Genomic DNA, 13,639 nt, shown 5'->3' with positions numbered 1-13,639 from the left:
TAGAGTGAAATTGAGCACTGCCTTTCATCCTCAAACTGACGGGCAGGCAGAGAAAACTTTTCAGACTTTGGAAGATATGCTACGAGCTTGTGCAATCGACTTTGGAGGAAGTTGGGATGAACACCTACCTTTGGTGGAATTCGCTTACAATAATAGCTATCAAGCGAGTATTCAAATAGCTCCTTATGAGGCTCTTTATGGGAGGTGTTGTCGATCTCCAATTGGTTGGTTTGAACCAACTGAAGTGGAATTTTTGGGTCCGGATTTAGTTCATGAAGCAATTGAGAAGGTTAATCTTATTGTGCAACGGCTCAAGATAGCTTAGAGTAAACAGAATTCCTATATGGATATGAGGCGACGCGAGCTAGAGTTTTCTGTTGGTGACAAAGCGTTCTTGAAAGTATCGCCGATGAAGGGAGTAATGCGGTTTGGTAAAAGGGGGAAACTTAGTCCTCGTTTTATTGGCCCTTATGAGATTGTTAGGAAAATTGGGACCGTGGCTTATGAGTTGAAGTTATCATCTGATATGGCCATGGTGCATCCTGTGTTTCACGTTCCGATGTTGTGGTTGTACAAACCTGATCCTTCCCATGTGTTGAACCATGAAGAGATTGAAATTAATGGAGGGTTAACCTATGAAGAAAAACCGGTTCAGATTCTAGATCGTCAAGTTAGAAGGTTGAGGACGAAGGATGTGGCATCGGTTAAAAGTGTTGTGGCGAAACCATAATACTGAGGAAGCTACTTGGGAAGCGGAAGAGGACAATAAAATGAGATATCCCCACTTGTTCCCAATGGCAGGTATGAGCTAGAGTTTTAAATTACTCATGGGTGAATCATTGTGTTTGTTCGAAGCAACTTGTGGTTTAGTGAATTCTTTTCTAATCAATTATTCTCATTCGAGGACGAATGAATCTTAAGGGGGGATAATGTAACATCCTGTAAATCCGTATAGAGTGTGAAAGCATTGTATGAGTCCTTTGGAACCTTATATGTTGGGTTACATGCCTGACTTTAGGCTAAAGATCCAAAAGGAGATGGTCAAAATGAAAAGTCTCTACAGTTTCACAAAAATAAGGTTTGACGGTCGTCCTTTGTACCATCGTTCTGTTCGACGCTCCATTTTTTGCACCTTCGATTGTGAGGAAGAGAAAGTTGCTCACTGGAAATTTCATGTGTTTGACGGAGTAGATCGACGCTCCGTCGATCTGTTCGACGCTCCGTCGATCTGTTCGACGCTCCGTCGCTTGCACCGTCGAATTGACTTAGCACAAAGACCATTCGACGGAGCAGATCGACGCTCCGTCGTTCTGTTCGACGCTCCGTCCTTTGTACCGTCCTTTGTGCCTGGCGGGCTGAAATTATATAAGTTAAAAAATTTTAGTCTTTCTTCCATTCTTTTCACTCTCAAAAACCCTAAGGACGAAAATATCTCTCTAGGGCTCCAACACTAAGGTAAGAACATCTTAATCATTGATTATCAATCCTAACATCAAACCCATGATTCTTGTGACTAAAACCTAGGGTTTGCAATAAAATTCCTCCTAAAGCGATTCAAGCTAGGGTTTGGGTGTTCTTCACTAGAAAAGTGAATTGTTAAACTTTATTTAACACACTAAGGTATGTCTCTCTTTTAAAAACCTCATCATGGATATATGTTTTCTTCTCAAAGGTTCTTTATTGAATAAAGAGGTGAACTTCTCATGCAAAACCATAATTCATGTCTTTGCTTATGGTTGATGTGGGTGAGGGGACAAGCACACATTAAACCTTGACTGTATTATCCTCTATATACGTATATGAAATCATAATCGTTTTCTTCTATAAGAGATGGAGAGTGATGATGGTTAATTGTTGGTATTGATGATTTTACAAAGAAACTAAGACAAAGGAATCTTGTTTAAAGAAGTGGAAACGTTTTCAGGATTATCTATGAAACTATGGATTTTTGTAATGGCAAAATGAACTTTAATGCTATTTGATGGTGTGACTACTTTGAGATAAATTGTGAATCGGCCTCTATGCTATGAACTTTGTTGTTGTGTTTGGCCTAGCTACTCGGGAGGAAGGGTAGCCACTATGGATCCTAGTGTGATAATGCCTAGCCATTCGGGAGGAAGAGTGGCCACTTCCGGCTTCACTACCTTGGGTGTGATTATGCCTAGCTATTCGGGAGGAAGGATAGCAACCGCTGAATTTCATATTCCGGTGTGGTGCACTGTGACAAGGGAACCTCTACAGTCACCCCTTCGATGTGCTTGATTCTTGGGCCTATATTGCCATGTGTGATATTCTTATTTTCTCATGAAATTTTTGTTGTTAACTATGATCAATTGAAAGGCATATTTGAAGTTGTACCTTGACAAGAGGCCTTATAATCGGTTTTGATAATTCTTATTGAGATACACAAACCGAATAAATGTTCTTATATTGGTTTTCACATGATTTTTATGACTGATTTCTTTATGTATTATTGTACTTTATTTTCATATGACTTGTTGTCCCCGAGGTACCCACTGAGTACGAAGTACTCAGGCATACCATTGTTGTTTTTGATGGTATGTTAGGTAACGGTGAAGAGTGGGTTCTTGATACTCCAGGCGTTTAGGAAGGGCTTGTGGTTGCTGCTGATTGGGTGAGCCCCCGCATTTATTCGTGGGACACTCTACTTATTTAATTCCATTTATTTATATTAGTTTTCGGGCTGCGTCCCAATGAGTTAGACATTTATTCCTTATTCTTAGAAACTCCTTAGTATACATTCGAATGTGGGTAGAAGAAGAGTTGTTTTTTAACTCTTTCAGGCACACTATCATGTTTTGGTTGAATTATTAAATTATAAAGACTTTCGCTGATTTAACTCTTATATTCAGATCTGTTTGCATTTATTTTATTAAACTGTTGGAGGCGAATGTTGAACCTGGCGGGTTCAAGTGTTATTACTGCATCATTTAGGTTCTTCCGATGTTTTTCATGACGTCGGATGTCGGTCACGTCTAGGGTGGGTTTTGGGGCGTGACAATTACTATTCCAAAATCTGAGTTATTGGGAGCAATTCTAGGTGATTCTTGGAGGAAATTCTTGGTGGTAAGTTCTTCTAATTCCTTTACTATTCCATTGTCCTTAATCACCTTAGAATTCCTATAACTTGATAGTTCACTAAGTGATTGAAGATTAAAAGAGGGTTCCATGAGTTCTTCTTTCGAGGCTTCTAAATCATGATTTATTGGTTGGGTTAGCTTCTTTGAGCATTGAATTGATGATTAGAATCTATTATTTCATAATTTCTTCCTCATTAGTTGCTAATTTATGAAATTTGAAGTTAGGGTTTATACCCAAATTTGGGGGTTTTGCCTAGAATTTGAATTTGAGTAAATTGTTGATTCTTCTAGCTTGATATTGATAGGAATTGATCACCTAGAGCTTTAATTTCATGTTGGGACCTTTATATTCCTAATTTCACCCTTCTAGTTCATAAAACTCATTCTATAGGTTGGGGATTTGGGTCTTGAATAGAAGTATGGTTCGTTCGATGATTTTCTTTATTCTAATTACTTGATTCGAATGTTCCTAGACTTTCTTTATCTCGAGGCTCAAAGGAAAGAGAAGTCTAAGGAGTGATTGTTGGTGATATTGTAGTTCGGCTTTCTAGGTAGGCTACCGTTTATCCTATGGCGAGACTTCGTTTAGTGGAGCATATTTTTAGACAATTTTGTCGGAGGAAGCATGTAAACCTTTGGGTATAAAGTTGGGTTGGATATTGTCTTAGGTTGGGCCCTGTTGTGTGATTGGGGTTAGCCACCCCGTTGTGTTGTGACTTATCTTATTCTATTGTTGTTGGCTTGATGCCACGTAGAGATGGTAGATATTCGAGACTATTGATATATCTTGACCATGATATTGTAGTATCTTAGTTATTGACGTTTGATACGAGGATTGTGTTCTATTATGTCTTTTTGTGTAGCTTTTTCATGATATTATTGGTATGCCCATGTGCGGTACTTGTGATATTGATTTGATTATTGCCATTGAACTCATACATTGCAAGCATTCTCATCCTTTATGATATACTGTTGATACTTTGATGGTGCTTGAGGAAATACTATTATGAGCTAGGCTCAGTTGGATGAGAGTGACGTGAGAACCGATGTCCGATGTTTATCCTAGAATCGAGGTATGAGTGTAGCGATTGCTGAGGTTGTTGCCGGAATCGTGTGGTAGTGGTTGCCGAGGTTGTTGCCAGAACCGTGAGTAACATGGACTTCGTGTTACAGCTCGAAAAATTCATGTTGCTGCATAGTGAATAGACTAACGAGGGCACGATGTATGAGATGATTCTATAAGTAAGAAGTAGCATAAAATGATTCTAATTAAGATTCCAAAGACGTTTGAAGCAAGAGAAGAAAGTTCATGGAGAAAGGCGATGTATACGATGTGTTGGGGAGAGATTTTCCAAAGTACCAAACTAATGATGTCTTAGAAGAAGAGGTATAACGTCTCTTAGATTGCTAATGAAGTGTTAAATAAGTGTTAAGAAGGTTCCATAAGGATTGGGGATCAAACGAGTCGACGAGAACAAGTTTCGAAAAACTGTGGATTGTACGGTCCACTATACGGACCGTATAAAAGATACTGGCCGTATGTATGGCCGTAAAACCTGTCCAGAGAAGAGCCTCTGCTGGAACCATTATATGGTCACACATACGGACCGTATAAATTGTACGGATCGTATGTGTGTCCGTATAAATGTGTCGGGATAGCATTTTGAGTTTTAAATAAGGGACCTAAGTTCATTATTTTCATTTTCCCATCTTCTCATTTTCCTCTCCTCACCTCAAGAACTCTCTAGAACACTCTCCACACTTCATCCACAAGAACCCAAGAGAAATTTATGATCAACTTCATTCAACCAAGAAAACCAAGTGTAAGAAACTCATTCGAGTTCATCCAAGTCAAGAAATTCCATGGGAAGTGAATTAGGGTTTTGGCTCAAGTGAAGTATTTCCACTCAAAGCTCATTCCTACACTATCTGAGGTAAGTTTTATGATCATTCCATGTTGTTTAAGATGTTGAGAGATTGAAAGACTTAGATTATGAAAGGAGATAGAAATTGGGTTACAAGGATGAGAATAATGAGATTTTGAGTTAATGAGTCATGATTCTTGATATGTGGTGATTATTATTATGTTATAAATGAAATTAAGGACATGGGATAAGCATTATATGTGGGTAAATGTAAAAGTGAACTATGACCATGATTATGGGGGAATTGAAGTGAAATTGTGAAATGTGGATAATGTAGAGTAAATGAAGATTGTTGGTTATAATATTGCGAGTGTTATTATAGATGTTTGGGAGTTGATATATGATATGGGGAAAGTTGTATAAACAAAGGAAATGCTGCCTAATTTTCTCTAGCTTTAGTTAAACATGTTCATGTGATCGATTAGCTAATGTTAATATGAACTCTCTTGAAGGTAGAAACGTGAGCATTAAAGGAGAATGAGCAAGCGATAGAATAGCTAAACGAGAAGGTATGTAAGGCTAGTCCTTTCCTTCTAAGGCATGACTCCTATGGCATGAATCTTTCTATTTTTCCATCACTTTCCTATGTAACGGAAATGAAGAGTCTGTGACTATAAAGAGCTATATAAGTATGAGATAAAAAAAAAGGATAAAACACGAGCATGATAATGATGATGGTGAGTTTAAGTATAAAGAATCCTAAAGTAAGGTACAATGTCCATGAGGTTAATCATCCTAAGTATAGTTCCATTGATGTTGTTCCTTGTGTACACTCACCTTAAATGTTAGTCTTCTCAAGGTAAGATATGATGAATATGATCACCCCATAATGCAATCAGGGGTTCACGACCTGATGTCACCCCGACATACCTATAGTTGCCTTTAAGTTCTAATGCATGTTTTATGATAAATGTATGATGATGATAAGTTTATGACGAGTGTATGATGATATGATTCCACCGTGCCTAATTGTTCAGGCATGTCACCGCGAAGGCGGGCTGCATACGATTCCACCGTGCCTAATTGGTCGGGCATGTCACCGCTAAGGCGGGCTACTTATGATTACACCGAGCCTAGAGGGCCGGGCATGACACCACTAGTGGGCGGCATATGATGGTCACCCAGACGCCGGTTAACGACGATGGTATATGTGATATGATGACATATGTGATACGATGAGATATGTAATATGATTAAAATGCACACTCTTAAAAGTTAAGCAGGTTATATCTTTACCTAATGTCTTATGATTTCTCTATCATGTTCATTTTATTCATGCCTTACATACTCAGTACAATGTTTGTACTGACGTCATTTTTCTTTCGACGCTGTGTTCATGCCCATAGGTAGACAGGGAGGTGATCCACACTCGTAGGAGCTATTAGTACGCCTTGAGAGCACTCCATTGTTCCGAAAGTGCCATTGATTTATTCTTTTGTGTATATATGTTTTGGGCACGACGGGGTCCTGTCCTGTCCATATGTCTAGTACTCTAGTAGAGGCTCGTAGAAACGCATGTATGGGTAGTATGGTCTCACGGTTTCCCATTTTATATATGTATTATTTTGATGGCCAAAGGGCTTATGTACATAAAAGATACTTATGTTTCGAAATGAAACATGGTTTTTCTATGATTATGAGCATAAGATAAATGAATGAACGTAGAATGAGTAATAGAACGAGTGGTGCTCGGTGGTTAGCCCCGGGTACCCGTCATGGCCCTAGTCGGGTCGTGACAAAAGTGGTATCAGAGTAGTTCAGTCATAGGAATTGTCTACGAGCTGTGTCTAGTAAAGTCTTATTTATGGTGTGTTGCGCGCCACGCTAATAAACAAGAGGCGACAGGGCATTTAGGATGGTTACTTCTACTAACCCTTTATTTCAGCAGAAGAACGGTATCGACAGAAAAGAGTGATGGATGATATTGAAAGTTACAGTGGTAAGTCACTTCGTTGAGGATACGTTATCAAAATATGTATTTATGTGATAATGAAATGAATCAGTACAAAGGCAAGCAACTATACAAAAGATGTATGTCGGGCAAGGTAAGAATATTAAGGTGTTATTGAAATGCAAAGCTGAAGAATGAAAGGGAAAGTAAATAGGAAGGCATAACAGGTCAGATCGGTAAAGGATCAGGTACATCTCGAGGTGTGATATATGAGGTAAGTTTCGACACCTTTATACTTTTACTTAAAATTGGGAGCCCTGTGTGGCTGACATATGTCATATATATATATATATATATATATATATATATATATATATATATATATATATATATATATATATATATATATATATATATATATATATATATTAGCCCTGTGAGGCATTGTTGGTATTTGCTGCGTGCAGGTTTTGGATAGTAAGAAATATAGAGAAAACTCTGCCAAAAGTTTCCTAGAATTTAAAGGAGATATAAGCTAGTCATATTAGGGAAAAGATGTTGAAAAAAAATTAGGACTGGATTAAGTTAGGGGTATCGTTGACAACTACAAGAGATGAGTTAAATGCTGTTGAGTTGATAGTAGCGGTAACTATAAGATCGACATTGATATGGTGAAGAGAAATGCTAGAGTAAATTAGGGAGAAGGGTAGTACTAAAGCATGACATAGAAAGAGAAAGGGTAACTTCAATAGAGTGTGATACGGGAGTACTAGTTGGATGGATAAGCACAAGTAGGATACGACAAGTCTATTAGCAAATAGAGTAACAACCTGACTGAGACAAGGGTACGAAGTACGAAGGGTTATAACGAATGAAAATACCTTGGTAAGATGACTTATGTGGTGAGTGTAATAGGGCTGATCAAAAAGAATAATAGGTTAAGTATGCTTACTCCATGAGGTTTATTCCATTTTATACGCAGGCATGCGAATGAGATCAAGAAGTGGCGCTCTATAGAGATGATTGCGATCAGGATATAATGAGAACATAGCAAGAATATTGATACAAAGTAAGTAAAGTATAGCGAAGAAACGACTAAAGATGCGACATGTTCTATACGAATAAGAGTGAATGCAAGTGTGAAACCAACTAGCAAGCCATGGGGCAGTAGATAAGAAAGCTTATAAGACCTTGTTAAGGGAAGAATCCAACATAGAGGGTTCGCAATGACAAAAATGATAGCAAGCAAAAGGAAAAAGAAAGTCAACTTGAAAAAGAAATCAGAGAAAAGTGATATGGCAAAGTAGTAACAGTTTATGATTTGTATAATCGAGATCACAAGTGATATCTTTGGTTGGATGTAAAAGACCAAGACTACGGAATGATGAATAACGAAATAGAATGATTGTTAGTAAAAGGATCAGCATAATAAGGATGATAGGGGATGATTAGAATAAACAGAATAAGATTTGGAAGCGAAGAATGGATTGTATGGAAGTAATATATCCTAAAGGACAAAGCGGTGTTGAGTTAAGAATAGGTTTCCTTGTGTGAAGGACAAATGATTGATTATAAACGAAAAGTAACAAAATAAATTGAGGCGGAAAGAATGTAAAGAATAAGTATGGGTATAGAAAGGAAAGGAAATATGCGAAGCACGCGCGCTTAAGAAGGAGTCGTATTATGAGAAAAAGGAAGATGCATCTCCTACGAATATCCTATATCAAGACAGAGCGAATAAAGCATGTAAAGGACTAAGTTGAAGAGAAAAATGTGGCCATGAGTTATGAGTTTACCGTACGGCGATAAAACGATAAAGCAAGGCTATCATCCACAACAAATGTGATATGATTACGATTGGTTTTGAAATCGATGCTGACTGCAACACGAGAGTAAAAGAGTATAAGGCATAAAGGGTAATAGTGTGCATGAGAATTAGATCCTTGAAAACAACGATGGCGGGTTCAAGGGAAAATGCATTTATGGTTACTATAAGTCGATTATGGGAAGGATGATGCTATAAGTGAACTCTGAGTATCGAGAATGGGATAAGTGCCATTGCATGGATGGTATGGACAACTAGACATACTACTATTTTGAGTATCCCTATGGGACGGAAGTCGTCAATTGGAGTGGATGTAGAGATTAACTCATAACAAGCGGTTGAGCTAAATAAAACACATCCTTCTTTGGATTGCTACGTTGGTTGTATTACTTGATTACAGAACTGCAAGATGAGTATGTTAAGACTTCACACATGAATTACCGTAGCTATAAATTATGGGAAATGGCATGAATATGATTCGGTATAATAAGGAAATTGAGGAAAGGGATACATGAATTCAAGATTTGAAGTGAGAAAACGGATTATAGAATGGTAGATGTAAGACCCTTAAAGGGGGGAAGCGAGTAAGGAAAGTACCAGTGTAGAGATTGAAACGATGAACCCTAAGATGTGACAGATATAGGCTCTAAAAAAAGTAAGAGTTATGCGGAAAGGAATCTAATAGCTAGTAAATAAATGAACAAGAATTGAGCGGGCATCTGAGACTGTACTAGAAATCATTCGTGAAGACCTTGAACAACATGACATTGAGAGCAAATAGCTCAAGGAAAATGGTAAAGGATAGCGATGCTATACTGGAAGGGAGGCAAAGGAAATGACAGTAGAGTCGTTTGTTAATGATATTGTGATTTATGAGTGACAAACAAGAAAGGACATAAAGTTTTCTATAGTAGAACATAAGATGTGATAATCAAGGGACAAATAAAGGAAAGAAGAGAGTATGACAAGATAAGTTACTACAGATAGACAAAAGAGTTTTGGTATGTATGACACCGAGCCTTGTCACGGCCGGGTATGCGAAACCACCGAACTTTCAAGGTCGGGTATGCTATGGATATGAATATGGACAAGAATATGTATACGAAAACGGATACGAATATGGATACGGATAGGGATATATGTATATGTGTAGATATGTATGTACACGAATCACGCAACAACGGTTATGCAACTTGCAAGTATTTACATGTCGCAAATGAAACCAATTGGGTACTTAAAAAGAGGAGTAAGAGGTAAGCAAGCATAGTGTAGTCATGATACTCCGGGTCAGTTGAGGAAAAATATATGGTAAATTGATAACGTTGAGTTGGAATTATCATTAAGGAAAAATGGGAAAATTACTCTGAATATGATATAAGTACATGTTATATGTTTCCTACGGTAGCCCTGGGGTGTGTTAGATTGCTTACGAATTCAATAAGACCATTGAATAAGGGGGTTCTGCCAGAAGAACATTACACCTTAGAACTTTCATTCTTGCATCATTATGGTTATAGCGAAATTTAAACAGTTACTAGAGGGTTATGAAATTCTTGAAAATTATGAGGCCTTTGATGGGTCGACGACGGACACCTATGACAGGACACCTCAGACTGAATTTATCTAGACTCTACAGATGTGAATCAATACCATTATCATGGTTATATTGAAGAAAGAGAGTGGAAAAGATTTGCAAACCATGTGAAACTTAATACCATTATGGGCAAGAAAAAAAGGATTGACGAGTCCGAGTATCAACGAGGATCATATCAGGAAAGTGACTCACTTATATCTCTTGGAAGGATATTTCTGAGGAATCGGTGGAGTATTGCAACCGATAGTCATTATTAAGAAGAAATATCGTTTGCAACTACTCAAAAGGAATGTTATAGATAGTGCACGTCAGAGGATTAAAATGATGACTCCTAGAACAGGTTCAAGATGAAACGCTATTGCCCCAGGTATGCAATGCAATGCTTTACTTTTAATGCTTTTGGTCGTGTGTGGCCACATTGTGTGTTGTGATATTGTAGCCCTGAGTGGAAGTGTTATTTTGGATTGTTTTGATAGTATGGTAGTGCCATATTATAGGGGAAACTCTGGCGAAATTTTTGTAGAACTCTCGAGAACTTAACATTCGAGGACGAATGTTTTAAAGGGGGGAAAAATGTTATACCTCGGAAAAATTCATGTTCCTGCATAGTGAATAGACTAATGAGGGCACGAACTATGAGATGATTCTATAAGTAAGAAGTATCATGAAATGATTCTAATTAAGATTCCAAAGACGTTTGAAGCAAGAAAAGAAAGTTCATGGAGAAAGGCGATGTATACGATGTGTTGTGGAGAGATTTTCCAAAGTACCGGACTAATGATGTCTTAGAAGAAGAGTTATAAAGTCCCTTAGATTGCTAATGAAGTGTTAAATAAGTGTTAAGAAGGTTCCATAAGGATTGGGGATCAAACGAGTCGACGAGAACAAGTTTCGGAAAACTGTGGATGGTACGGTCCACTATACGGACCGTAAAAACGATACTGGCCGTATGTATGGCCGTATAACCTGTCCAGAGAAGAGCCTCCGCTGGAACCATTATACGATCACATATACGGACCGTATAAATTGTACGGACCGTATGTGTGTCCGTATAAATGTGTCGGGACAGCATTTTGAGTTTTAAATAAGGGACCCAAGTTCATTATTTTCATTTTCCCATCTTCTTATTTTCCTCTCCTCACCTCAAGAACTCTCTAGAAGACTCTCCAAACTTCTTCCACAAGAACCCAAGAGAAATTTATGATCAACTTCATCCAACCAAGGAAACCAAGTGTAAGAAACTCATTGGAGTTCATCAAAGTCAAGAAATTCCATGGGAAGTGAATTAGGGTTTTGGCTCAAGTGAAGTATTTCAACTCAAATCTTATTCCTACACTACCTAAGGTAAGTTTTATGATCATTCCATGTTGTTTAAGATGTTGAGAGATTGAAAGACTTATATTATGAAAGGAGACAGAAAATGGATTACAAGGATGAGAATAATGAGATTTTGAGTTGTAGCTTGGAATGAGTCATGATTCTTGATATGTTGTGATTATGATCATGTTAAAAATGATATTAAGGACATGGGATAAGAATTATATGTGGGTAAATTTAAAAGTGAACTATGACCATGATTATGGGGGAATTGAAGTGAAATTGTGAAATGTGGATAATGTAGAGTGAATGAAGATTGTTGGTTATAATATTGTGAGTGTTATTATAGATGTTTGGGAGTTGATATATGATATGGGGAAAGTTTTATAAACAAAGGAAATGCTACCCAATTTTCTCTAGCTTTAGTTAAACAAGTTCATGTGATCGATTAGCTAATGTTAATACGAACTCTTTTGAAGGTAGAAACGTGAGCATTGAAAGAGAACGATCAAGCCATAGAATAGCTAAATGAGAAGGTATGTAAGGCTAGTCCTTTCCTTTTAAGGCATGACTCCTATGGCATGAATCTTTCTATTTTTCCATGACTTTCCTAAGTAACGGAAATGATGAGTCTATGACTATAAAGAGTTATATAAGTATGAAATAAAGAAAAGGGATAAAACACGAGCATGATAATGATGATTGTGAGTTTAAGTATAAAGAATCCTAAAGTAAGGTACGATGTCCATGAGGTTAATGATCCTAAGTATGGTTCCATTGATGTTGTTCCTTGTGTACACTCACCTTAAAAGTTAATCCCTTCAAGATGAGATATACTGAATATGATCACTCCATAATGCAATCGGGGGTTCACGACCTGATGTCACCCCGACATAGCTATAGTTGCCTTTAAGTTCTAATGCATGTTTTATGATAAATTTATGATGATGATAAGTTTATGACGAATGTATGATGATATGATTCCACCTTACCTAATTGGCCGAGCATGTCATCGCTAAGGCGGGCTACTTATGATTACACCGAGCCTAGAGGGCCGGGTATGACACCACTAGTGGGCGGCATATGATGGTTACCCGGATGCGGGTTAACAATGATGGTATATGTGATATGATGACATATGTGATACGATGAGATATGTAATATGATTAAAATGCACACTCTTAAAAGTTAAGCAGGTTATATCTTTACCTCATGTCTTATGATTTCTCTATCATGTTTATTTTATTCATGTCTTACATACTCAGTACAATGTTCGTACTGACGTCCTTTTTCTTTGGACACTGTGTTCATGCCCACAGGTAAACAGGGAGGTGATCCAGACTCGTAGGAGCTATTAGCAGGCCTTGAGAGCACTCCATTGTTCCGGATGTGCCATTGATTTATTCTTTTGTGTATATATGTTTTGGGCACGACGAGGTCCTGTCCCGTCCATATGTCTAGTACTCTAGTATAGGCTCGTAGATACGCATGTGTGGGTAGTATGGCCTCACGGTTTCCCATTGTATATATGTATTATTTTGATGGCCAAAGGGCTTATGTACATAAAAGATACTTATGTTTCGAAATGAAACATGGGTTTTCTATGATTATGAGCATAAGATATATGAATGAACGCAGAATGAGTAATAGCACGAGTGGTGCTCTGTGGTTAGCCCCGGGTACCCGTCATGGCCCTAGTCGGGTCGTGACACTTCGCGGGTGCCTCATGGATTGTGCTGCCAAGATGTGATGTTCCATCATCGGAGTACATGTGTACGGTGTATATGCATTGCATTCACATTTCATACATTATTGCATTGGATTGTACTATGCCTTCTATTGTGATATTCTTGTGATGTACTTGTGATATACGGATTTAGACTGAGTACTTTGAGACTTGGCACATTTGGGTTTAGATGCTAAACATAGGTAATGATGTGTACTTGGATTCTGGCTAGTGTTTGACTTATGCCTTGTTGATTTACC

The sequence above is a fragment of the Lycium barbarum genome, chromosome 8 (assembly GCF_019175385.1).
Source record: "Lycium barbarum isolate Lr01 chromosome 8, ASM1917538v2, whole genome shotgun sequence".
NCBI classification, from domain to species: Eukaryota; Viridiplantae; Streptophyta; class Magnoliopsida; order Solanales; family Solanaceae; genus Lycium; species Lycium barbarum.
The sequence above is the reverse complement of the archived record's forward strand: the minus strand, read 5'-3'. Positions refer to the sequence as shown.